The sequence below is a fragment of the Silurus meridionalis genome, chromosome 4, assembly GCF_014805685.1.
Source record: "Silurus meridionalis isolate SWU-2019-XX chromosome 4, ASM1480568v1, whole genome shotgun sequence".
NCBI lineage: Eukaryota > Metazoa > Chordata > Actinopteri > Siluriformes > Siluridae > Silurus > Silurus meridionalis.
This window is the reverse complement of record NC_060887.1, coordinates 40,631,576-40,644,263: the sequence shown is the minus strand read 5'-3', so window position 1 is coordinate 40,644,263 and position 12,688 is coordinate 40,631,576. Positions and strand designations below refer to the sequence as shown.

The following is a 12,688-nucleotide window of genomic DNA, read 5'->3' as shown; positions in this document are numbered from 1 at the left end:
CAGTTCTTGTAGGTACACATGCACACAGGTATTGAAGGAATTCAGGAGGTAGGTTGTTCCAAACTCAAATTCTTCTTTCTCTCTCTGTGAGGGACACCTCATCATGGCTTTCCCAGTTCTTTGCTGATGGCTCTGCTGGACATCTTGGACATCATGATGAACAGTGCCCATTTCTTTGTGATTTCACACCTTTACCATTGCAGCTTAGAGGCTGTTCCTTCCCCAGTTTTAAGCTCCTACACAGCTGTTTCTGTTTATGACTGTGTTTTAACCTGCATATGAAATTGCACATCATTAGTACATATTTATTATAATTAGTTAAATCATACACCTGATTTTAATCTTACTATTTGTGCCAATGTACAGAGTGCAAGTGCATGAATGGAATTGAATTGAAGAAAGAAATTGTAAGATTTCATACCCTTCACATCAATATGATTTTGATCCAGATTCTTTCCTTTATATTCTCCTAGCCGTCCTTGTTCCAAAGCCAGTAGTACTTTACTTATTTTTACTATTTGAAGCGTACCTTCTGGAAGATGGTTGTGCTTTCTATGGACATCATTGTTCTGCCTAAGGAAATCAGCTAATTAATCGAGTTGATTGTTCTTGAGATTCAGAACTGTCGAGAGGGTTGCAATGTGTTTCCTGAGCTTTGTAGAAGTTAAAACTCTTGGATTTTTTTTTGTTTTTCACATTCTTTCACAAAACTCCTTGAGCCAACTGACAGGGGTTCTGAGGCAAATAACCCCTGACTCTGTTATGAAAATGCGGCAATGCAAATAAAAATGTATTTTCCCTCGGAACCCCACATTCTTCTCGCTTCTCAGTCATAAGATCTAGCGATTCCCTCATGATTGGGGTGAGGAGAAGAGGAACTTTCCTTCCTCTCTTTCCATTAACCTTGCAAAATGTTTGAATAGCTTCTGCTCCAGTGGTGTAAAAGCCAGGTTCACATCTTTGTGTTTCTGATGTGTTTCTAGATAAGTGAGGAGACAAGGAGGTTCTAGATACTTCTTCTCTTAAAAAGTTGAAAAGGATAACTTGTGCCAGAGTCATTTTAGCAAGGTCTTTCCAGTTTGAGGGTGAAGTCTCTTTTTTAGGGTATTTAAGTATTGCTGCTGTTTTACAGATAAATGGGAATGAAGATTTTGGACATCCTGTGTTAATGGTAGTAGTTGAGGAGCATCCATATGGCATGATTAAACTGAGTTAGGCTGGCAAATTTCCAACTTTCTTGGTGAATCATTAGCATCTTGGACAGTTTGTTTGTTTCTTTCATTTCAATCCTTCAGACTTAATAAACATTGCTTAATGCTAATATTTTTCCCACTAAGTAATAAATACATCAACTCAATGTTGAATTTATTGTTGAGGTTTGGAAAAGGGGGTGAAATTGCTGCAGACACTATTAAGTTGCCAGCTCCTCTAAAAAAGCCTTCTCCTGTAGTGCTTTTGTTGGTTGCAGGAGGGATCAATGGTTGTAAAAATGCCGTGCATTATAAGCAGATATTTTCACCATGTAAAAAAAATGTTTGTGGCCACCAAATGTTTTTTCTTCTACATCTGTAGGTGCCGACAACCTACCAAGATACAAGAACAAGAAAACAATAAGACCAGACTTCATCTATACTTTTTCTAAAACTAAAAGCTTTATTCTGTAACAAGCACATGAAATCAGTAAAAATGATCTGAAATAGGAGGTGGCTCATACCATGTCTAGATTGTCGACACCTCCCTTACAGCAGTTGTAGTCAGTGATGATTTCCGGTTTGCATTTCGGTCCCTCTGTCACTGCTGCCTCACAGTGCCTTGTATTTAAAAGGATCACATTCCTCCTCCGTTTGAGAATGTAATTAACAGCCGTCAGCTCTAATTACCAGACGATGAGTCCACAGATCCCATGGGGTTCTGATTGGGGTAAACTTGTCTCTTCTTTGGCGAGCTGCTCTGTTCAGCTTGTCATTAAAACGCAGTGCTCTGCTTATCTGATGAAACTTGTAGTGCAGGGGTGGCCGACCAGTCAGAGACCGAGAGCCATATTTTTGACTGTGTTACCGCAAAGAGCCACATCATACACATGGGCACACATGAACATCACCTATCCCTTCCTCTTACACACACACACACACACACACACACACACACCTCTGCTCAGCCAGATTTATTGTAAATGTCACACACCAACATAATGACAGAAATTGACTCCTACAGTTTTAAGACCACAGGACAGTCATTTTCAACAATGAACATTGTGTGCACTGTCTCACACACACAAACTCTGTTTAACCAAGTCCACAAACAAAAATATAATAATTTACAATAGCGTTTTTCTTTTACTATGCATGTTACTTAGTGGGACTTTTGGCATTCTTTACCTTGAACAATCCCCTTCAAATCTGCCTCGTATTCCGTTGTTGCCACTCAAGCAATTCTTTCACGTGTGTCAGTCAGAACAGATCGATGCTTTGATTTCACGTGTTTCAGGGTAGAAAACAAGGACTTTGGTTTTTTTGTTTTTTTTTTATATGCGTGTTCACTTCGCTAGAGCTCAATACGGTATTTTCGTCAAATACGCATGTGCGTGAGATGAATATACCGCAGGGGGTTAATTTTACAAGGCCACATGAGAAACCTGAATTGTGTCAGAGGGCCACACCAACGATAATATTTTAGGGATGCACCGAAATGAAAATTCAATTCAAAAGGCAATGAATTCCATAATTTTTTGTGTTCTGCCTTTTGCCTCTGCACATCACTGGAAAACTTTCCTGCCTTTTCAAAAACGTCCTCTACAGACGGAGTGCGCATGCTCGGATTGAATTTACTTTTCTGCGCCGCGTTCTTCTCATATTTAGAAGGCAATCGGGATGTTTGGATTTCAGGTGATAAATTAAACCTGACTTGGAGAAACTCTTTGCAGATACACCCCCTCTTGAAATTTCAACATTGCATGTTTTGTAAATCGCTCTCCACACACCGCAGACATGTTGCTCTTATCCAGATAACCGTGTGCTGCTGCGCTTTTTGATTGCGTCATTACAGTTGTGTTTCTGCCGTGTTGTTTCGGTGATTTAGGTATTTCCTAAAATTCTCGGTGCATCCCTGTAATTTATGATTGGCCTCATGCCAAGGTCTGATATACCGCAAAGTTTCCCAGTAGGGGCAAGCTCATTTAAGTCTTAAAAATACCGTATTGAACTCAAGCAAAGCGAACACGCACATTAAAAATCAAACACACAAAAATCGATATGAACGTAAGAGCCGCATGAAACCAGCCAAAGAGCCGCGAGCCGCGGGTTGGCCACCCCTGTTGTAGAGACATAGTGGCCTTAAAAACTGCCCGGCCACTTCCATCGTCCCAAAGGCACCATGTGGACTCATCTCTAGATCTGGAGACCCCAGCCAAAATAATCAGGCCCATGTAGGCTTTGACATCTGTCCACCACGGTTCATTTTTTACGGTGTGCCGCCCATGGAGGTTGGTCATGCTGACTATTAAATCTATCATCTCTCCAGTAAAAAAAAAGCTCAAAAGTAGATTTTACATCCCCTACCCTCGCTATTGTATAGTGCATTGGCCCTGAAGTCACACCTTGAGCAGTCTGGATTAAAGGAGTCGTCTCTCCATTAGAAACCACAACTGGCCATTTCTCCCGATCCAGGATCCTCAGAATCCTACTCACTTTCAGTTGACATAGTTGAGGATGAGGATGCTGCCACAAAGTCTGGATCTGACTCTCTTGAGTCAGTGCTGTCTGAGGGAGATGAATCCTGCAGCTCACTGGGGTCAGGATGCATCATTTCATCCAAAACCTCTTCAGTGGTGAAGGCTCTCCTCATGTTGCTTGCTGCGTTTTTCATTGTCAAATGACCAGCAGGATGACATGCAAGTGTCTAAATCCACTTACCTTGTTTTTGTTTAGTGTGAACTTCTTATCAACAAAAAGCAGCAGCTGCATAAATCCACTTACTCTGTTTTTGTTTACTCCATGTAGACTCTTTGTAGTTCTGAGATCTGAGGTCCAAATTCTGATTTTCTCAGACACATCAAGGTTCCGTGAGCAAAGGTCACCCTCTCTCTTACACACACACACACACACACACACACACACACACACACACTCACACACACACACACACACACACACACACACACACACACACACACATGCTATAATACTCTATGGAAAACTCCATAGGAAAGCCGAAAACTAAGTTTTCTATGCACAGCTCTATTTCATGGTCTCGTGGCGCCACCTAGTTGTGAACAGTAAAAACTGCAACTTCAACCTCTTCCCAACAGGGGGCACTACTAACTTTAAAAAAAAAATGCATGAATATATAATGTCATGATGGCGCAATTAAAAAATGTTGTTATAATGAGAGTCAATGGGGAAAAATCTGCAAATCTCCAATAAAACTATTTATTTGACTGTTTTCTATTTGTTTTCTTTGTTTTTGTTTTTTTTTGTAAACAAAGTCCAGTTAGCATGAGCTATAAACGGCTATTTGAGCAGAACCGAGAGCTGCATCAAAAAGATATAAACATCTAAATTACAACACTTGTTTGTTTGAAGTAAAAGTACTTTACAGCATGTTGTTTACAGCCTCATCTTTCCTAATACAGTGGGATCAGCAGCAGTGGATGTGTTTGTGACTCGTTATTACAATAATGTGAGTAGTGCGGTTTTGATGCATGTTGTTGTTGTGTACTGCTCACACAAATTCAGCAAATACATTCATCATACGTTTTCCATTGAACACTGATCTGAAATCACTGCTTGAGGTTTAGAGCTTTAGAATGATGTATAGTGAGTCATGGTTATGAATTATTATTGATATTTAATTTTTCTCCATTAGCTTAGCATAGTCTCCCCTGACTATAGCTCCTGACAGGATTTTGATCTTTTTTTCCACTTTTACCACCCAAATCATTTCTAGTATATTTCTACAGTCTGAATGATCTCATTTCATACGGTTTTTATTGTAAAATAATAAAGATATCAAAATATTTACCTCAGAAACGAACAGGCGGGAAAAATAATGCTGGACGATTCTCTTCTTTCTTTCTTTTTTTCTTTCTTTCTTCCTGGTGTTTTATGGCGGTTTGGCAAATTAATGGAAAAATTAACGCCACCTACTGATCTGGAGTGTGAAGTGAACATAGATTTGGAAGAAAGAAATACATAAAAAAGGGAAAATAAAACCTAAATTCTATCTATTGTTCCTGTGTTTTTAAGGTATTTTAAATAATAATTCTTGAATTCTTGAATGCTTACACACGTTTGCTAAAAGTACTTTTAAAGAAATATTGTCAACTCCTATCCATCCTAATTCTTGTATTAATTGGAATCTGTCCCTTTCATATGCAGTACACTCATCAAGAATGTGCCTCACTGTCTCTAATTCTCCACACTTCTCACATTCTCCAGATTCATGTTTAATGCTGTCCAATTCTTAATCTTGTGATGATGACATCCTTCTTTCTATTTCCAAATCTTTTCCTCTCATTTCCAACATACTTCTGTATCTGAAAGATGTCTTCCTTCAGTTTACTGACTTCAAATGAAATCACTTTTTTAAATTCAGCTTTACTCAAGGGTACCTTAATATGTATTTGTGTATGATTTGATGCTTTCTTTGCTAGCAAATCTACTACTTCATTTCCATCCACACCAACATGAGCAGGTACCCAAAGGAAATCTACCTCTACCCTTAGTTGAATATGAAGTCTTGCCTTCTTCAGATTTTCCACTTTTTAGACTAGTGAGAGCCGCCATTAAATCACTACATATCACAGTTCTTTCTGTTGGACTTCTTCAATCCACTGTAGGGCTAGCATGATAGCTAAATGTTTGGTAGCTACACTTGATCTGATAGTCTTTTTGCAATCTTTTTCTTAAAAGCAGGGATATATACTGCTGCTACAGTTCTTTTAGACTCTGGATCCTTAAAAAGCATCAGTAGATACCTATAGTACAGCATAGTACTCTTGTATAATATACTGTTGAACTACTAATTCAGTTGGTATATTCATCTCTGGATTATTTATTATTTTCTTAAATCATAAATATTTTACAGGTATATGAAACAACCAAGGGGGACTTGCTGGTATAGCAACAGAATGAGAAATGTATTAATCTTTCAACTCCAGATTGTTTACCTCCTTCCTTACTTCCCAACCAAAGTGTGTTATTCCTTTCTATTCATATTTCCAAACAGTCTTTCAAAAGCAATCTAACTGGATGATTTTCCAGATGTCCCTTTACACCATTACCTTAATCTCAGCTGGAACCTATGTAGTTCTAGGGGCAATTCTCCCATTTCAACTTGTAGTGAGGCTACTGGGGATGATCTAAATGCACCACAGCAAATTCACAAAGCTCGATTTTCTATTACCTCAATCTTTTTAAGTATTGTTTTGTTTGCAGAACTGTATATTAGACATCCATAGTCAATGTTTGACCTAATCACAGCACAATACATTATTTTTAATAACTGACACGTTGCCCCCCATTCTGCTCCTGACAAGCACCTTAACACATTTATTTCTATCAATTTCCGAATATGCATTTAAAATTTAATTTAGAATCTTTTAACATACCCAAAAGCCTTACTACATTTACTTGTTCCAACTTATAACCATACATTTTAATATTCAAGCTTGGGTTATTCTTCTTTTTGAAAACACACCACAGAAAATTGAAAACCCCAATTATTCACCCAATTCTCCACCTCGTTTACTGCTTTTTGAATTTTATTTTCTACAAATAAACATTTCGCCCCATTTTCCGTAGTGCTCCATTATCAGCATACAATGACCTTCCTATTCCGTTATCCACAGTATGATATATGTCCTTAATCATTAAATTAAAGAGAATAGGGCTGCACACACTTCTCTGGGGAGTTCCATTCTCAATTGGAAGAATCTTAGAAAAAGCAGTCTTTACTTTTATTTGAATCGTTCTTCCAAATTAGAAACTCTTAATCCAGTTATATATCCTTCCGTCAATTTTCAAGCTTTCTAGTTTCATCAGGAGCCCTTCTTTCCACAGCATATCATAGGCTTTTTCTACATCAAAAAACACTCCCACTAATACTTCTTTATTCATTTTAACTTTTCGTATTTAAGTTTCCAAACACATCGTATTTCTCCCTTTTCTAAATCCACTTTGACATACTTTAATTACATAAGTCAATTTATTCATTACCATCGTTCCATAACTTTACATACATTTGATGTCAGCACAATATAGTTAATTGGTTGAGGGTGGTCTTTCCCTGGTTTGGTTATAGGCACTACCACCCCATGCTTCCAATCTACAGGTAAATTCCCTGTTCCCCATATTTTGTTTAAAAAGTTTTAGAATCATACTCAAAGATAAGTCTGATAAATGTGTTATCATCTAATAGCATACAGTATGTCGTCCTTGCCTGGAGACATACACTTAATCCCCACAAGTGCTCTCTTTAACTCGTATCAATTAAACTCAGTGCCTAGAATACTTCCTGATGAGTTCTTCTTTACATATATGTGAGAATTCTACATAACTTTCTGCTCCCTATACCTCTTCACACTCTCTGACAGATTATCACTACTATGCACCTTTACGAAATTCTCTACTAACATCTCTGCTTTATCGCTATCCTTTATTGCTATTTTCCATTATTCACTAATACTGGTATATTGCTATTTCTCTGAATCCCTACCAACTTCCTAATCATATTCCAAATGTCACTTATTTCAATATCTTCCCCTATTCTATTACAAAAATCTCTCCAGTAATTTATTTTTTGCTTTTCTTGCCCTCCTCACTACTGCCTGTGCTCTCTTAAAAGGAATGTACTCACTGAACAATACAGATTGTCTGTCTTTCTTCATTGCTTTATTTCTTTCCCTTTCTGCTTTACTACATTCTTCATTCCACCATGGTACAGCTTTCTTACTATTTATAGCTTTCTTTTTCCCATTACTTCTTACTTTGTCGTATTTCTTAACACTTCACTTATTTCCTTACTTAACTTTTCATTGCCATCATCATCTAGTATCATTTTACACATCTTATTATGACACAATTCTGTAAAAAGTTCCCAGTTGGCATCATTAAATTTCCATTTTGGGATTCTTTCCTCCAAATATTGGGTAATGTCCATACCAAATTTACACCATAAGGGATAGTGATCACTTCCCATTATTTTCCAATACTTCCTTACTTAACTTTTCACATGGATTATAAAAATTGATTACTTTAGTACTTTGATTCCCATCCCAAACTTCCATCACAATCTGAGAAGTTTAGTAGACTCCTTGCTCTAAATGAATGGTTACAGTCATGGTGTTGAGAGCACAAACTTCTCTTTGTTGATAACTGGAACTGTTTCTGGGATTGTCCGAGGTTCTTCCGCCCTGATGGCCTGCACCCCAGCAGAGTTGGAGCAGCAGTGCTATCAGATAACATCTCTAGGATACTTCACACCATCTGACTGGTAAGACATTAGGAAATTTACGACTATGAGAACACGAATACAACAGACCAAATAGTTACAAGTTCACACACAGCCCAGTTTATAGAAACCGTATATATTTCTCGTGTAGCAAAACCAAGAATTAAATACACAAGATCCAGAAATTATCTTATTACAGTTAAAACTGAAAAATGCCAGATAAACAATCACCAAAAATATCGTTTTTTAAACATTAGATCACTTGCACCCAAAGCACTGATTGTAAATGAGATGATCACGGATAATAATCTCTCAGCACTCTGTCTCACTGAGACCTGGATTAAACCAGGTGATTATATGGGTCTAAACGAGTTGACACCGTCAGGATATGTTTATAAGCATGAGCCCCGTCAGACTGGTCGTGGAGGAGGTGTAGCTACTGTTTATAGTGCCTCTCTTAATGTTAGTCAGATGTTAGGATTCAGCTTTAAATCATTTGAAGTGCTCGTTCTTAAAATTGTACTTTCAGACATACATAGAAAACTCGCTCTGGTCACCGTGTACAGACCCTCAGGGCCCTACGCTGATTTTCTTCAAGAGTTTGCTGGTTTTCTATCAGACCTCTTGATCAATTTTGATAAAGTGCTGCTTGTAGGAGATTTTAATATTCATGTAGATGATGTAAACGATGCTCTAGGATTATCATTTGTCGACTTATTAAACTCTTTTGGGGTTAAGCAAAACATCACCAGACCAACTCACCCTTTTAACCACACACTAGACTTAATAATATCCCACGGAGCAGACGTCACTGATATAGATATCTTACCTCAGAGTGATGACATCACAGACCATTACCTCATACTGTACACACTACCGGTAGAGCAGATTAGCTGTGTTTCACCACGTTATCGACCTGGTAGGACTATTGTTCTGACCACTAAGGACAGATTCATAAATAACCTGCCTGATTTATCTCAATTTCTCACTAAACCCATAACTGCTAATAATCTTGATGAAATGGTAACAAAATAAACCTTATCCTCACTAGCACATTAGACACCGTTGCCCCCATCCGGTTAAAGAAGGTTAGAGAACAAGCACCTGCACCTTGGTATAATAGTCATACGCATGCACTCAAGAGAACAGCCCGTAATCAGGAGAGAAAATGGAGGAAAACTAAATTGGAGGTATTTAGAATCGCGTATAAAGACAGTTCGCTCAGCTACAGACAGGCGCTAAAAGCTGCTAGAGCTGAACACCTGAGCAAACTCATAGAAAACAACAAAAACAATCCCAGGTTCCTTTTTTCAACAGTAGCTAAACTAATTACAAATCAGGGATCTGAAAAATGTGTTCCATCAGTTTAGTAGTGAAGACTTTATGAATTTCTTCACTGAAAAAATTTATAACATTAGAAAAACAATTGTGGCAATTCAACCTCTGACACCATCTCCTGAGACAGTGTTACCTTCAACTCCACAACTACACTGTTTTACATGTATAGGACAGGAAGAGCTGTATGATGTTATTATCAAAGCTAAATCAACATCGTCAGTTAGATCCCATTCCAACTCATCTATTGAAGGAAGTGTTATATACAGCTGGTGAGTCTCTTCTCAATATTATTAACTCTTCACTATCGTTAGGTCACGTCCCTAAATCCCTCAAGTTAGCAGTTATTAAGCCCCTCATTAAAAAACCTAATCTGGATCCAAACACGTTATCAAATTACAGACCCATTTCAAATCTCCCATTTATGTCTCAGATTTTAGAAAAGATTGTCGCTGCACAGTTATGTTCCTACCTGCAAGAGAACAATATCTTTGAAGAATTTCAGTCAGGTTTAAGGCCCCATCATAGCACAGAAACTGCCCTAGTTAAAATCACTAATGACCTGTTTTTAGCTTCAGACCAAGGCTTCATCTCTCTGTTAGTTTTACTAGATCTTAGTGCTGCATTCGACACTATAGATCATGATCTACTCCTAGATCGCTTACAGAATTACATCGGCATTCAGGGACAGGCATTAAGCTGGTTTAAATCCTACCTGTCCGATCGTTACCATTTCATAGATTTAAATAGAGAGCTATCCAGGCTAATGCTAGTAAATTGGAGAGATGGTGCCAGGAGAACAACCTTTTCCTGAACGTCAGCAAGACTAAGGAGTTGATCGTGGACTTCAGCACAAAGCGGGAGCAGTCATACCAACCGCTAAACATCTGCGGGACTCCAGTGGAAAGAGTGGACAGTTTCCGATACTTGGGTGTTCACATCACACAGGACCTGTCTTGGTCCTGTCACACTAACACCCTGGTGAAGAAGGCCTGGCAGCATCTGTGCCATCTGAGATGCTTAAGGGACTTCAAACTACCCTCTCAGGTGCTAAAGACTTTCTACACCTGCACCATTGAGATCGTTCTGACGGGTAGCATCACTTCCTGGTTTGGGAACAGCACCATGCAGTACAGACGAGCCCTCCAGAGCTCCCTGACCTGCAGGACATCTACAGCACGCGGTGCAGGACCAGAGCCAGGACCAGGACCAGGACCAGGACCAGAGCCAGGAAGATTGTGAAGGACCTTCCCAACAATGGACTCTTTTCTTTGTTGCGTTCAGGGAAACGCTTCGCTCCCTGAAAGCGAACACAGAGAGAATGAGGAGGAGCTTCTTCCCGCAGGCCATTCGGAGTTTAAACCAGGAAACACCCAGGATCTAAAAACTGGTCCACTCTCTCCATCATCACACTTCTTCTCTGTACAGATCTCACCTTTCGCACCACGACACTTTAAACTTTGGACTTGCAAAGCACAGTGCACTTTATATTTATTTATTTTATACCACACCATTCTGCACACGGACACTTTACACCACACCATACCACACACAGACACTTTATGGACACTTTACACCACACCATACCGCACACGGACACTTCAGACCCTTACACCACACCATACCGCACACGGACACTTTATGGACACTCTACACCACACCATACCGCACACGGACACTTACGGACCCTTACACCACACCATACCGCACACGGACACTTTATGGACAACCCACCACTAAAATTGTCTATTGTTTACACTTTGGTACACATTGTTTACTGTTTCACTGTCTACTGCCATAAGAATTTCTATTTTTCTTGTATATACACATTTACTCTTTATTCACATACATATCTTTATATATCCTTTATATCTTATATTCTTATATTTTATTTTATATAGTTTTTATACTTTATACTTTATTTATCTGCTTTTTTTCTTTCTCCCCACCCTATTCCCCTCATGCCGGACCGTCGTATAAAGCATTTCACTGCATGTTGTACCCTGTATGTATGTATATGTGATGAATAAAATTTGATTTGATTTGATTTGAAATGATGGGGTGCCACAAGGTTCAGTTCTAGGACCCCTGCTCTTCACAATATAAATGCTTTCCTAAGGAAATATTATTAGAAGGCATGGAATTAGCTTCCACTGTTATGCTGATGATACTTAGCTATATATCTTATCTAAACCAGGCGATACGCTCAATTAACTCGGATAAATGAGTGTGTTAAGGAAATAAGAGATTGGATGACCCATAACTTTCTACTATTAAATTCTGATAAGACGGAGATTTTGCTCATCGGCCCAAAAACCAGTACACAGAAGCTCCAGCAGTCAGAGTTCTTACAAGGTCAAGACAATATGATCATATAACACCAATCTTCTCATCCCTACACTGGCTTCCTGTTAAGTTTCGAATAGACTACAAACTACTGCTTCTTACCTACAAAACACTAAATGGTTTATCTCCATGTTTCTCTCCAGTCTCCTAACATGCTACAATCCGTCACGCTCCCTGAGATCTCAAAACTCTGGACATCTAGTAGAACTAGGGATGGTCACCGCAGATCTCCACCATCTCTCTCCCGCTACCAAATGCACACTTCCGCTCCAGTGTTTCCCGAAGAGCTCCGTTCCGCTTGGCTATTCCCCTGGAGGTGAGACCACGTCACAGGGTTCCGCTCCCGGTGAAGCCGCGTCGCAGAACTTCTCTCTGCCCCAGAGCATCCCTGAGAGCTCCTCTCCGGTCCACAGAGTCTCCGAGAGCTCCTCCTTCGGCGACGTCTCGCCCCGAGCTCCTCCTTCGACGACGTCTCGCTCCCGAGTTTCCTGGAAGGCGACGTCTCGCCCCAGAGCTCCTCCTTTGGCGACGACTTGCCAAAGAGACTCTCCGTGAGCGA

The 12,688-nt window shown here is 39.4% G+C and overlaps 1 protein-coding gene across 2 annotated transcripts in view; it reads right to left on the bottom strand.

Annotated features, from left to right (window-relative positions):
• Positions 1-12,688, bottom strand: part of LOC124385132 (NLR family CARD domain-containing protein 3-like) — a 987,530-nt gene that overhangs the window by 588,874 nt on the left and 385,968 nt on the right. The gene's annotated exons all lie outside the window — the stretch shown is intronic.